The sequence below is a fragment of the Equus przewalskii genome, chromosome 23, assembly GCF_037783145.1.
Source record: "Equus przewalskii isolate Varuska chromosome 23, EquPr2, whole genome shotgun sequence".
Taxonomy (NCBI): Eukaryota; Metazoa; Chordata; class Mammalia; order Perissodactyla; family Equidae; genus Equus; species Equus przewalskii.
In genome coordinates this window covers 14,352,785-14,367,894 of record NC_091853.1, presented here as the reverse complement: position 1 = coordinate 14,367,894, position 15,110 = coordinate 14,352,785, and the positions used below count along the sequence as shown (strand labels likewise).

The window sequence follows — 15,110 nt, the reverse complement described above, 5'->3', positions numbered from 1 at the left end:
CAAAAACTACAAGTTAGACCAGATGGACCTAACAGACATTTACAGACCTTCCATCCAACAGCAGCAGAATATACATTCTTCTCTAGCACACATGGAACACTCGCCAGGATAGATCATACGTTAGGCCACAAAACAAGTCTTACTAAACTTAAGATGGCTAAAATCATCAAGCATCTTTTCTAACCACAATGGTATGAAACTAGAAACTCATGTCTTGACCGCTATAGCTATCCTGAACTATATTCAGTTCCTTGAACCAGCCATACTTTTCTTATCTTTGGACCTTAACACAAGCTGTTCTCCTGCCTGAACATTTTCTCCTTAAGCATCCCAAAACGATCTCCTCCCTCAGCCCCAACATTCATGTTCATATTATCTCACCTGTTCTCTGACACTTACCCTCTTAAATAACTGTTCTGAGAGACATGACTGACTGGAACAACTCTAAACATACTTAACACAGTAAATTATTGACTGTAAACAGTCTATATCCCTGGGGACAAGGAGTATCAGGTAAATTTCAGGCACAGAATAGGAGAAAGGGTACTAGAGAACTGTGCCTTGGGGAGCTAGAAAAGGGAAAAAGTTACAATGAACCTTGTGTGTTGGAGTGGAATGAGATATATCAATGTGAACTCAGAGTTGTTAATATATAGGCAGATAGACAGACACATACAGAAATATAGATATGCCTATGTGCAAGGGTTAATACACACACATACACACACATACATTTCCTAGCTATATCTGCTATCAGAGTATAGGAGCAATGATACTCTAACAACAGTGAGGACACCTGGGACTCAAATCTTGATTTCTAAATACCATTCTCCAATAAAAGAACTCAGGGCTCTCATGAAAAGAGGTTGACTCCAGGGTTGGAGCAGGGAAAATACAAGATGAGCCTGGAATACCCTGTGATACTTGAAAATAAGCAATCCTCACAAAAGGATGGAGGCATGTCAAAAAGACATAGGAGCCAGTCTGAAGCACATCCTAATGGCCAAAGCAATAAAATAAAATGATAGTACTGTATTACAGTCTATAGAATAAAGCAAATATCCACAGGTCCATATTGATATAAATAAATAATTGATAAGCAAAAAATATGGGGGAAAGGACAGTTCTCCCATGCATAAGAATTCTAATTTAAAAATGTAGAAGGAATGAGAGAAATACAAAATCATCATTAGGCAAACACCAAAGTATTAAGCTGCTGCAGGCAAGATCCACCCATAGGTGCTAAAATCAGTGGGCAAAAGTTTGAGGAGCAGGAAGGTATTTATCAATACAAAGGGAAAAATAGCAACTACAGCGCAGAAACTGGGTGGACGCTAATCTAGGCAAGTAATCCAGGTTAACAGCACCAATAAAATATGACATAGCAACATCATGTTCCCCCTGAAATGGTGCTCTATGAAGGACACATCACTTCTGTGGTATTCTTGACAAACAGGCATAACCTGAATCTATTAATGAAAAAACATCAGACAAAAATAAACTTAGAGGTATTGTACAAAATAACTCATCAACGTATACTATTCATCAAAGTATCAAAGTCATAACTAAAGAATTGTCACAGATTGAAGGAGACTAAACCGACAAACAACTCAGTACAACGTGGAATCCTGAAGTGGATCCTTGTACAGAAAAGGACACAAGGAGAAAATCCCATAAAATTCTAATAAGGTCTGTAGTTTAGTCAATAATATTGTATTAAAATGTTAATTTCCTGGTTTTGATCATTGCACTATGGTTAAGTAAACTGTCAACATTTAGGAAACTGGGTGAAGAATATACACGAAATCTCTGTACTATTCTTGCAACTTTTCTATAAGTTTAAAATTATTTCAGGGGCTGGCCCGGTGGCGCAGCGGTTAAGTGCGCACGTTCCGCTTCAGCAGCCCGGGGTTGGCTGGTTCAGATCCCGGGTGCACACATGGCACCACTTGGCACACCATGCTGTGGTAGGAGTCCCACATATAAAGCAGAGGAAGATGGGCATGGATGTTAGCTCAGGGCCAGTCTTCCTCAGCAAAAAGAGGAGGATTGGCAGTAGTTAGCTCAGGGGTAGTCTTCCTCAAAAATAAAAAAACTATTTCAAAATAAAAAAGGTTAATTTGAAATGTCTATGATTTGAAGGCATACAAATTAAAAAATAAAAAACAATTCAAACCTAGTCAAGACAAAAATTTAATTGTAATACCATTCCCCATGCTACTTAATTTATAATACAGTCTAAAACAAGTCTTAAATAGTAATGTTATATATTCAACAGTAAATACTTTTTAAATGTCTACTGTGTGCCAGACACTGAGCTACTGACTAGGAATATAGTGATCAAGAGGTTAACACAGTCCCTGCCCTTTGAGAGAAAACAGATACTCAACAAGTAATTAGAAGAGCAGTGCATGTAATAAAAAGGAAAGCACAGGATGCCAGGGGAAGCATGACAACAGGTACTAACAAGCCAGTGTAAAGTGGCAAGTCTTCTTGAGGAAAGACACTTCAGTTGAGATATAAAGAAGAAACTGAGGGACGTGGGGCAGGAAGAGGTAACAGCATGTGAGAACTGAGAGCATGGCTGACTCGAGAAAATATCCAGTACTGCTGAACCAGACCAAGTGAAAGAGAAAGTAATCTAGAATGAGACTGAAGAGAGAGGCAGGGGGCAGATGAAGGGGCTATGTGAGACTTGTAAGCAGGGGAGTAATACAATCTGATGCACTTTTAACAAGATTATTTTGAGTTGAGGGTTAAGAGACTGAGACTTTCACTTCTGGAAACAAAGCAGACTAGACACACTGAGGAACCTTCACAGTACAGAACACCTAAAAATGCTGAAAGAAATAAGGCATCTTATTAGTAAGAGACACCTTCAAAGGACAAAAACCTACAAGAAAACACAAATCCAAGAAGAAACTGAGCACTGAAGCAAAAGGCTACTGCAAGGACATCTGCAGAGATATGCTGGCTAATGAAGAGTAAACTATCAAAATTTAACAGTACTTAGATATAAACATAGTAACAAGCTCAAAACCAAAAATAGTTATTTAAAAGAAAGAATACTGAATTTAAAAAACCAACAAATATTGATGACCTTCACCACAGATAATTTGATAGATATGCTCTAAAAGTAAGTCCACGGGCTCTACTCCTGGGAGCACCAAAGTTGACCTGATTTTTTCTTTCCAGTTGATCTAGCTACTCTGTTCTTTCAATTCTATGTGCTATAATAACATCCTTCAACAAATCCTCGTTTTACTTAATCATGTAACTTCGAGTGCTTGCAATGAAAGAACTCAACTAATAATCATTTCTACACTTAAAGTAGAAGACACCATACATCCATGGAGGTGAATAATTTCTACCTACATTTAGGATATCTGTCACCAGGAGACTCACAGTACATGTTTAGGGGAGTCAAGACACTATAGACTTAACTTCTACATTTAGGCAACTCTATTATGCAATTTAGATCTTAAAAGAAATGAGCAAACTCTGTATAAATGCAATTCTCTTCAGATGACTCAGCTATTAGAAACTTAATTCATCTGAACATCTTTTAGCTCTCTTTTATATCTTATGCCAAGGTCACTAGATTTTGTACAGCTCTGGGCTCCCATATTTTTCCCAGGGGCCTGATGTTATCATATACTTTTACTTAATAAGTACTAGGAAAGGACATAATTATTTCAATAAAGATTACACTTAATTTGAGAGTAAGAGGTATTTAATCCTACCTTTTCTTTGTCAATCTCAAAGTAATGATTTGCTCCTTTGCAAAACAGGGGGACACGCTGTGTGTGTAGAGGGTTGCAACTCCACATTCTCTGTGTTTAACTCTGAACATAAATTAGTACCTCACTGACTCTTTCATAAGAAAATCAGACCTTTTGTTTAACATTTAAAAAGCATCAAACTAAGAAAAATAGGTATTAAAATATAAATAATTAATTAATACAATATTTCTAGGAAGCAACAGGGCAGGAATTCCTCCTTAGAAAAGGACAAACACTATTCAAAAAGAGGTGGTTCCCAAGACATAAAAATAAAGACACAAAGAAAATCAAAAGACACCCCAAAAACTGGCACTCTCACCCAGAAGTTCAGATAAACTAAGGAATTCCTTCTGAAACTATATGTAAAATGTTAAATATCCCAAAAGACATATACATTTTTCTTAAAATACTTATAGGGATTTATTCACCTTAAAGAAAGTTAAGACCTACTGCTTTAGAATGCTAAAATCTCTGAAGTAAAGAGAAGGGGATACAACAGCTATTCTTTCCTGTTCCAGGACGCCTGGAACAAATTAGTCCAAGCAGACTGCAGTTGACTGAACTTATTGAATGTCAGCCAGTGAAAAGCACTGCTTTTTTCTAAACTTACTGAAATCTTTAGTCATAGACTTTTTATTCACAGAAAGGGAAGTAAAGTTCTTTTATTGGGGCAAAATTCTGAGAATCATTATTGACAACAACAGCTTAGAGCCTTAAGGACACTAAGAAACAGCTCCAGTTACTAAAGGAAGGAGCCTGAAATGTCTAATAGGTGGAATATATTCACTGGAATAAGAAGCCTTTAATTCTTGTAGCAAAGTTTATGTACTCCTCAGGCTCACATTTAATATTTTTCATTTAACTTTGTGAAAGGGTAGTGTGTATAAATCCTGCCGAGTGAAATACCTGATGATTATTTTTTCATTGTACAAAATCCTCTTCATCTTTTGTCCTTTTCAGAGTCACAAAGAATTGTATAAATGTAATCTTAGTCGTGTCTCCAATCTAAACTCAGGTGGTATCCCCCAAAATAAGGTTGTAACAGAATTATGGGGCTTGAGGACTTCATACAGAAGCACCAGCTCTGGCCATTTATTTTTGACACATAAAGTTCAGAAACAGACATGAAGCTTCTATGAGTGAAGCAGATTTTCCTAGAAAGCTATGAACAGGACATAATATACAGTCTCCAGTGTTTACACAGTGCTCATACTAAATAAAACTCCATAGTAAACCTTAGTTTTAGGCCAAATCTTTACTAAGTAAGTTTAAATGGAAATGTAAAAAAAAAAGTTTCTTGTGATAAGAGTAATAAGCCCTTATTATTAAAAAAAAATCACCCGTACTCCTACACCTCATAACAATCTCAGCCACCATTTCGGTATATTCTTCCAATGAATATATATGTATGTGTATGTGCTGTATGGAATCGGGATCATTATCTATGTACGTAGTTTATACCCTTTTATGTAATATTACATTTGGCGTACTTTCCTATGTTAGTATATATCCTTTAACACCATTATTTTAATGGATTTATAATGTTCTCTTATGTGGATGTTCTAGAGTTTTTGTTTTCATATTATTTGGAATTTATATTATTTTTTCAAATTTTTGCTATTTTAATCCGTGCTAGAATAAACAATTTTACCCTTGCATTTTTTGTTCATAAATCTGATTATTAAGATAAAGTCAAAGAGTATGGGAGCCAGCCCAGTGGCACAGTGGTTAAGTGCGAACGTTCCGCTTTGGCGGCTCAGGGTTTGCCGGTTCAGATCCCAGGGCCGGACATGGTACCCACTTGGCCCACCATGCTGTGGTAGGCATCCCACAGATAAAGTAGAGGAATACGGGCATGGATGTTAGCTCAGGGCCAGTCTTCCTCAGCAAAAAGAGGAGGATTGGCAGCAGTTAGCTCAGGGCTAATCTTCCTCAAAAAAAAAAAAGAAGAGTACGGGAATATTTACAGTTTTAAAAGGGAGACTTAAGAAAATTATAGTAATTAAAAGTGATAAAATTATTTCCAAGATAAATAACAGATTTCCCAAAGTGGTAATTTATTCACAGAAAGTTTTTGAAGAATTTCTTTAAATTTCCCAACCTCTGGATTTAAATATTGTTAAGTAAAATCAACATACTGGACTTGGAATAGTCAAAACAGTGATTGAGTACCAACCTCTAAACATTTAACAGATGTATGAGCTTCAACAAGTCACTTGAATTTCTCTGAACTTCAATCTAAATCTGTAAAATGAGAGTAATAGTATCTGCCCTGATGACTTCATGAGAAGGGGGAAGAATTGAATTGCAGCTAGCAATTACTGAAAACTTACTGTGTTCTAAGGCAAACTAGATATCTCTCTTAACATTTATAACCACTGGGCAGTTAAAAATGGGAAAACAAATCTAAAAAACTTAGTAAATTTATCCATGGACAAAAGGCTAATAAGTTGGCAGAACTAGGATTACAGCCTAGGTCTTGAGCCCAAACTTTGAACTCCTACAATAACCTGTTTCTGTGTTCTCAATGTGTTGATGTATGTAAAAGCACTATTAAAAAGGTGGGGAATTGGGGCCAGCCCAGTGGTGCAGTGGTAAAGTTTGCACATTCTGCTTTGGTGGCCCAGAGTTCACTGGTTCAGATCCTGGGTGCGGACCTACACATCACTTGTCAAGCCATGCTGTGGCAGGTGTATCACATATAAAGTAGAGGAAGATGGGCATGGATGTTAGCTCAGGGCCAGTCTTCCTCAACAAAAAGAGGAGGAATGGGGCCAGCCCCGTGGCCGACTGTTAAGTTCGTGGGCTCGCCAGTTCAGATCCTGGGTGCAGACATGGCACTGCTCATCAGGCCTCGCTGAGGTGGCGTCCCACATGCTACAACTAGAAGGACCCACAACTAAAAATATACAACTATGTACTGGGGGGCTTTGGGGAGAAGAAGGAAAAATAAAATCTTAAAAAAAAAAAAGAGGAGGATTGGTGGCAGATGTTAGTCAGGGCTAATCTTCCTCAAAAAAAAAAAAAAGGTAGGGAATTAATCCAAATCAAATTTTATCAAGAACTAAATCCCCAAATTTTCGGAAAAGAAGGGGGAAAATATGACCATGCCAGATATATGCCAATTTTTCTAATTCACTCTCTCTTATGATCACGTGGACATTATTATATTAAAAATATCATCAAATATTATTTTTTCAAATAAATATACAGTACTCTTCTCTTCCACTGGGGATACATTCCAAGATTTCCAGTGGATGCCTAAAAGCACATATAGTACCAAACCCTATGTATCCTATGTTTTTTCCTATAAGTACATACCTAGGATAAAGTTTAATTTATAAATTAAGCACGGTAAGAGATTAACAATAATAACTAATAATAAAATAGAACAATTATAACAATATACCTTAATACAAGTTATCGTACATCTTAGCAACATCAGCATACGATTTTTTTTCTTTCCTTATTAAGTCAAGACCTTTCACCTTCTTACTTAAGGGAAACACTTTACCGCCTCTTCTCACTTAGGGCACATCTGAATTGTCAGCATCACTACTTTTGAGCTTTGGGGCCACTATTAAGGAAAATAAGGGTTATTTGACCACACGTACTGCAATACTTCGACAGCAGAGGAGACAGCTACTAAGTGACTAAAGGATGCGGAGTGTCTACAACGTGGATACTCTGGACAAAGGGATGATTCACATCCCAGGTGGGGCAGAGCAGAACAGCATGAGATTTCATCGTGCTACTAAGAATGGCACACAATTTAAAACTTATAAATTGTTTATTTCTGGAATTTTCCATTTAGTATTTTCAGACTGTGGCTGACCACGGTAACTGAAATCACAGAAAGCAAAGCCACAGATAAGGGGGGACTAAAAAAGAGAAATGTACTGAGAATGACCAGTTAACATATTTTTTTAATTTCTACACTATAAAGATGACTGAATAGATCCATCTTTTAACAGTCTATTCTCTTATGAAAACTACAATTCCCAGTTCCATTTTAATGAATAAAATTTCAATTATTTTCTAACCAGTCATGCCTATGATATCTAAATTCAATTTCCTATTAAAATGGTTTTATTTTGAAGGAAGTGGGTGGGAGTTTTTTCTTATTATTAAAGCTCTTCTACTTATACTGCTTTTTTTTTTTTTTTTTTTTTGAGGAAGATCAGCCCTGAGCTAACTACTGCCAATCTTCTTCCTCTTTTTGCTGAGGAAGACTGGCCCTGAGCTAACATCTGTGCCCATCTTCCTCTATTTAATGCGTGGGACGCCTACCACAGCATGGCTTTTGCCAAGCGGTGCCATGTCCACACCTGGGATCTGAACCAGCGAACCCTGGGCCACCGAGAAGCGGGAAATGCGAGCTTAACTGCTGCACCACTGGGCCGGCCCCTACTTATACTGCTTTTAAACTGTCAGCAATTCAATTTTTCTAATGCCGTATTTCAAACTTTATTAGAAAGACATAAAAACTTTTTTATTATTGAAAAGTAACAAAGAGAAATTATCTGTTTGGAACTCAGTTAGTAAGATTTCCCTCTCCCTTCTTAAATCCAAACATTCATTTGTAGGCTCTAACAAGAATTTCATCAAATGAGGAATGGAAGGAGAGAGAAAAGAAGGAAAAAGAGAAAGTTCTTCAGAATTTGCTTTTTTCTTTTCTTTTGAGTTGAACACTTGCAGCTTTAGCATTAGAAACTATATACAGTACCATGAGTTTTTGGCCTCCATATATAGGGAACAAATTTATATGATAAATAAAAGCTATATTAAACAGAGTTATGAAGAAAACTCTTCATAAATAGCCAATAAATTTGTAGGTCATTGTTCATTGCTTAATTTTTTCACTCCAAAATAAGAAATAAAAGGCATAAGATATAAACATGTTAATTTAGGGATACACAACAAAAACTTAATGATGATTTTTATTTATATTTTACCCCTGAAATCACTTCCTCCCTCCAGAATAAATATGTTCTCAGTTTTAAGCCACCAGCAATGTAAAGCACAATTTATTTTCAAATTACAATTTCTCCAAAAGGTTTTCTTAAAAAAAATGCTAGAAATACTTTACAACAATTCAATTCTGACTGTAATGACCATTTCTTTAAAATCCATTTTTTGAAATTACATTTCATATCCTTTAAGTTTATATCTCAAACCTGGGTCAGAAGCACAAAAGTTTATCTCCTACTTAGAACTATATTTGACAATTAAACACACCAAAAAATGTCTACTGCATGTTTATTATGCACCAGCTTCATTGTCCCTTTCCTTAATGACAGCACAATACACTGTGTGTATCAGAAAAGCAAGGTGATTTACCAAAACTATCCTCATTCTTGCTAATTTTAATTGTAATCCTTCCTGCTAGCACCAAATTGTACAGAAAACATCTGTTATGTACCTATATAGCATTTTCTGGAAATCAAAATCATTTTTGCCTTATTGCTCTCATAGCATTAGGGTATGTCTATAGTACCAACAAATGCAATCTTCCTAGATATTAAATAAGATAAACATTAAATTGTAACCTACTAAATTGGGAGGCAGAAGGGAAGGATGAAAAAGACAGTCGACCAGGAGACAGAACATTTAAGTTCTACTCAAGTCAATTAATGATAAAGCTATATACATGACAACAGTCAGTTAAGCTCTCTCTATCTCAGGGGTCTTTTGTTTTTGTTTTTTCTTTTTTTTCTACTCTCTTTTAAATTTCAACAGTTTGTTACCTCCTTGAAGACTATAAGTTAACACCATAAAGAAAACAAGAATGATGAAATGGTAAAACTCATGATACTATCAACACATTAACAGTTCAGAAAAGGGGGCATATATTTGAAAGGACTATCAGATGGAACTTGATCTGGATTTTTTGTTCACTTGAGGAAGATTAGCCCTGAGCTAACATCTGTGCCAATCTTCCTCTATTTTGTACGTGGGATGCCTCCACAGCATGGCTGATGAGTGGAGTAGGTCCACAGCTGGGATCCTAACCTGCGAACCCAGCCTGCCGAAGTGCAGCAAGCAGAGCTTTAATCACTCGGCCATGAGGCTGGCCCCTTTATGTGGATTTCTGAAGACTAGGAAGGATCTAGAAGTCAGAGAGATAGAAGAGATATAAACAAATAGGGGAAACAGTTTGCATAAGGACCTGGCAATGAACACTGAAATCAACACAGATATGTAAGATCAGATGGCTAGAACTGATGCAAATGAAGGATCATTTAGAATTTGATGGATTTGTGGCTGTAAAAAATGACTCTGGAGCCAGATGGCATAGGTTCAAATCCTACTACCACCACTTACTAGCTGAGTGTTTGCACAAGGTCTAATTCTCTTCACTATTCCTAGACAGTAGCAATATAGGAGTAGTGAGAGCGACAAAGGACTGCTCCAAGGCAATGGATCTATTTATATATTATACTGAGTATGTTAGGGATTCCAGTCATATTCATATAATCTCTCCCTAGACTGCACATTCTTTGGTTAAAACCTACCCATCCTTGAAAGCTCTTTCTCTACAAAGCATTCTGATACCATGAAATAATTTTAGAGTTCAAAATACCTGAAGTATTACCAGATATGAAACTCATTTTAGAGATGCAGATGTTAAAAACCTAGAAGGAACAGGAACATGGCCAATGTCACATTAATGCCATCTGATTCTCATTACAGCACTTAATATAAAGCATTCAGTTATTCACAGTAGCTGTCAAAAAAAAAGTATTTATGCTAAACACCCCTCTTTGGAACTTTAATAATAGTCATAGCCTACATCAGTGGTCTCCAAAGTGGCACAATTGAAATTGTGCAAAGTAATCACTTGGGGTGGGCCAAAACATAATTGAGTAACTATTTGCATATTTTATTCAAAAAATTAATTAATTAAGCTTAACTAATATGTAAAATGCAGACAGACATTTAGTGCCCTTATTTGGTCCATATGTCTAATGGTCATGTTTATTCTCAATACATGAGGCATCCTAATAGAGAACTGGGAATTCTACAACACAGACCTTTTGACAAAAACACCCTGGCTAATTCATTCAAGTCCATGCTGAGGTTAATAGGTGCCCTAATAAGTGGATTTGTGGACTATATTATTAAATGTCAAACTAACCCTCACAAAATGGGTAAGTAGATTAAAAATATTCCTGCTTGGCATTTCAATCAAATAAAGTGAGTTACCATCTGGGAAAGGAAAACTAAGTTGAATCTTTTCCTCATACTTTACACCAAAATAAATTCTAAATGGATCAAAGAGTAACCACAGAAAGTGAAACTACAGAAGTTCCAGAAGAAAATAACGAGGTTCTAATTGTCTCAAAGAAATCAAGACAAAAGTTTATAAGTTTATAAGTTTAAAAGTTTTATAAATTGAACTACCTAAAAATCATTTTCTGAATGGCAAAAAAAAAAAAAATCATCACAAGTCAAAAACTAAACCACAAACTAGGCAAAAAGTATATGCAACTCATAAAATGAAGACCTGATTTCCTTAACATATGAAGAGATTCTCTGGAAATCAATTTTAAAAAATCAACAATCCAACAGAAAAAAACTGGGTAGTGAATATAAAAAGGCAATTCAGAGAAAAGGAAACGTACATGGCTATTAAACATATGAAGATTACTCAGTTTCATTCACAAAAATAAAACGCAAATTAAAACACAATGATCTACTTTTTATATACCTATTGAGCAAAGATAAAGTCTGATAGTATAATGTGTTAATAAAGGTGTAAGGGAAAAAAGCACGCATGCATTCCTGATAAAAGCATAAACAACTTGTATGGATGGCAATTTAGCAATTTTCATTTCTAGCAAATTATCACTACGGATATAGCTGCAGAGGTGTAAAACTATGTAAAAGAGTCATTATAGCATTGTTCATAATATCAAAAGACTGAAAACAGCCTAAATGTCCATTATAGTAAGACCAAACAAATAGGAAATTTTTACAATGGAATACTATACTGAATTTTTTTAAAGGGAGCTGTTTGTGTACTTATAGAATAATCTCCAAAACACAGTAAGTAGAAAAAAAATAAGGTCCAAAATATTGCGTAAAACAGAAGAAAAAATTGTATAGAGAATATCTCAAAAACACATAAGAAACTTGTAACAGTGACTACTCTGTGGAGAACTGGGTAGCTAGGCAAACGGATACGAGGAAAACTTACCTTAAATTGTACACACTTTTGTATATTTTGCATTTTGTACCATCTACATATATTACCTATTGAAAAAATTAATTTAAATTACCAGAAAAAGTACTGCAGAAAAATAAAACAAAACCATGGATAGAATATCTTAACGTAAGCACAAGCAAACACCATGAAAAGAGTGGAGCCAACACTTCTACTCCTAATACAAGATCATAATCAGTCACATTACGAAGCAAAATTAGTAATGATCTAATCCAGACCTGACAAAGTTGACCAATGAAAAGCAAAAATATCCAGAAAGCTATTTGAAATATGAGTTTACATTATCATCAACAACAAACTTTGTCCTAGGTATATACTGTGATGTGCACTTTCTAGCTAATTGAAGTATGACACCCTTAAGATTAACAGGGCATTTAACAACTAAGTATCTAAAACATGGAGATAAACCTTTATAAATTTGTGAACAATGCCTTGAAGTCATACGATACTCAAAGTACCTTGACAAACTTTTAGAAAGCATAATGAAAAATATATGGAAGCTGCTTTTGCAGTTTCTTCAGTTACAAAGAACCACATACCACTGAAGAAACTGGTTCTTCCTGCCATGAAAAGAAAATGCTAAGACAAAGCACAGAGAACACGGAAATACAAACACATTTAGGGGCCAGCCCCATGGCTGAGTGGTTAAATTTGCACGCTCCGCTTCGGCAGCCCAGGGTTTCGCCAGTTCGGATCCTGGGTGCAGACATGGCACTACTCATCAGGCCATGCTGAGGCAGTATCCCACATGCCACGACTAGAAGGACCCACAACTGAAAATATACAACTATGTACCAGGGGGCTTTGGGGAGAAAAAGGAAAAATAAAAAATTTTTTAGAAAAAAAACAACCCTCATTTATTTTTCAACATGTAGTTTTGAGAAACACGTGAAGCCTTGAAGAAATAGAAGGAATAAATTAAAGAATGTTCACTACTTGGTTAGATAAAAACCAGATTTTCTCGTAGGTCTCAGCTTATGAAATTGCCATATTTTATTTTAATAGTGATATATAAGGAAAGTTTTTTGTTAATACACTAAGGAAATATGTATTAGAGAAGATACAGTCTTAATAGCAATCTTATTTAATAAAAGCAATGTTTCATGAGAAAACATTGACATGTAGCTGAAGCAGCTTCTTTGGAATTAAAATAAAAAGAATTATAGGATTAAGGTGAGCAAAAGGGAAAGAAAAGAATTTCTGAAAATATTCCATTGTATCAATATTAAGCAAGCTACTGCAATAAAGAAATTGAGGTCAGAAGTGCCGAAAGTACTACACGAACTCCTGAAGGTCACTAATTATTTTAATAAAGAAATACCTTTAAAAAGTAGTGGGGAAAAAATGTAATGAAATCCATATGGTAGTTTGTAATAATATCTTTCATTGAACACAAAAATGTGCTGGTCACCTCATGTCAAAGTACTTTTAAACAGCTGTTGAGCCTAAAACCAGAAAAAAAAGTACCATATCTACTGAACTTTTCTGTAATAAGTGGCTGTCAGTAGTGTGCTACATAGCAGATATTAAAATTAAAAAACAGAGGCCAGCCCCACGGCCAAGTGGTTAAGTTCACACGTTCCACTTAGCAGGCCAGGGTTTCACCAGTTTGGATCCTGGGCACGGACCTAGCACTGTTCATCAAGCCATATGCTGAGGTGGCGTCCCACACAGCAGAGCCAGAAGGACCTACAACTAGAATATACAACTATGTACTGGAGGGAGAAGAAAAAAAAAACCAGAAGATTGGCAAGAGATGTTAGCTCAGGTGCCCATCTTTAAAAAAAAAAAATTAAAAAACATTTCATCCGTCCTTTCAAAGTAAAGATGACATTTTAATAATAAGTAACAAAGTATATGCTTTTCAAATGTGATCTGCATTAACAGAAACAACTTTTTGGAAAAGGGTACTTGGAAATTGGATTTTTTAATTGTTGCTGAAAAGTACACAATAAAAATTATCCTGTCTGCACAATAAAAATTTGGAAACAATTTTATAGATTTAAAAAAGAATCACCCAAATGAAGAATGTGAATGGTTTTCAATTCATGTGAAAAAACTAAAGATGGAACAGATTCTACTGGTTTGTAATAGCAATTAGTGGATATATCAAAGAAATTTAGTTGGCAATTTTAAAGAAAATTCTTTGAATTAATTAGTGGATGGGGTTTAAAAATAAATAATTTGAATTAGTTTGCACTGCAGACTTTTTCCATCTGGATCTATTCTTCTTTGTGAGATGTATTTTTCAAATATCACGGCCACAAAAACTTAAAAATGATATTAACTTTTCCACAAGGGGTCATCTATATAGCGTAAGACAAATCAGGGCCCTGCTCTTACGGAATTCATATTCTACAGGAAGGATAAACAGGTAATTAAATAAATTAACATACTTCCAGATTGCTATAATGGCTAAGGAAAAAATGAAACTGGGTAATATTTCAAGTACAACAAGTAGAGAGAGAATGCCTTTAGAATGGTGGTCCAAGAACATCTCTCTGAAGAAGTGGCATCTGAGCTGAGACCTGAATGACAAGAAGTAGTTAGCCTTGCAAAGATGTGAGGACAGGGGTCTGGCCCCATGGCTCAGTGGTTAAGTTTGCATGCTCCGCTTAGGTGGCCCAGGGTTTCTCCAGTTCTGATCTTGGGTGCGGACCTAGTACCACTCATCAAGCCATGATGTGGGACATCTGAGGCAGTGTCCCACATAGGAGAGCCAGGGACCTACAACTGGAATACACAACTATGCACTTGGGAGCTTTGGGGAGAAGAAGAAAAACAAAACAAAACAAAAGATGTGAGGACAAAGAAGACAGAAAATACAAAGGCTCTAAAGAAAGCCTGATGTGTTTGAAGACAGCTTTCAGTGGTGGGAAAGAGGAACATCAGTTGTGAAAGTTGAGGAAATAAAAGTGATATTTAAAATACATTTAATACTCATTTGTCAACCACATATACGAATACATGCTTAGCACTGTGCTAGGACGATACTAAAAGTAGAAGACATTTCCTTCTGTCAACCAAAATACAATATGTTGATTATACAGATATATATTAAAGTGATAACTGTGGAAATTAAGAAAAGAAACCTTAACTAA

At 35.7% G+C, this 15,110-nt stretch overlaps 1 protein-coding gene across 1 annotated transcript in view; it reads right to left on the bottom strand.

Moving 5' to 3' along the window:
* The window catches only part of XPR1 (xenotropic and polytropic retrovirus receptor 1), a 205,483-nt gene that overhangs the window by 92,963 nt on the left and 97,410 nt on the right, over window positions 1–15,110 (bottom strand). The window lies entirely within an intron of this gene.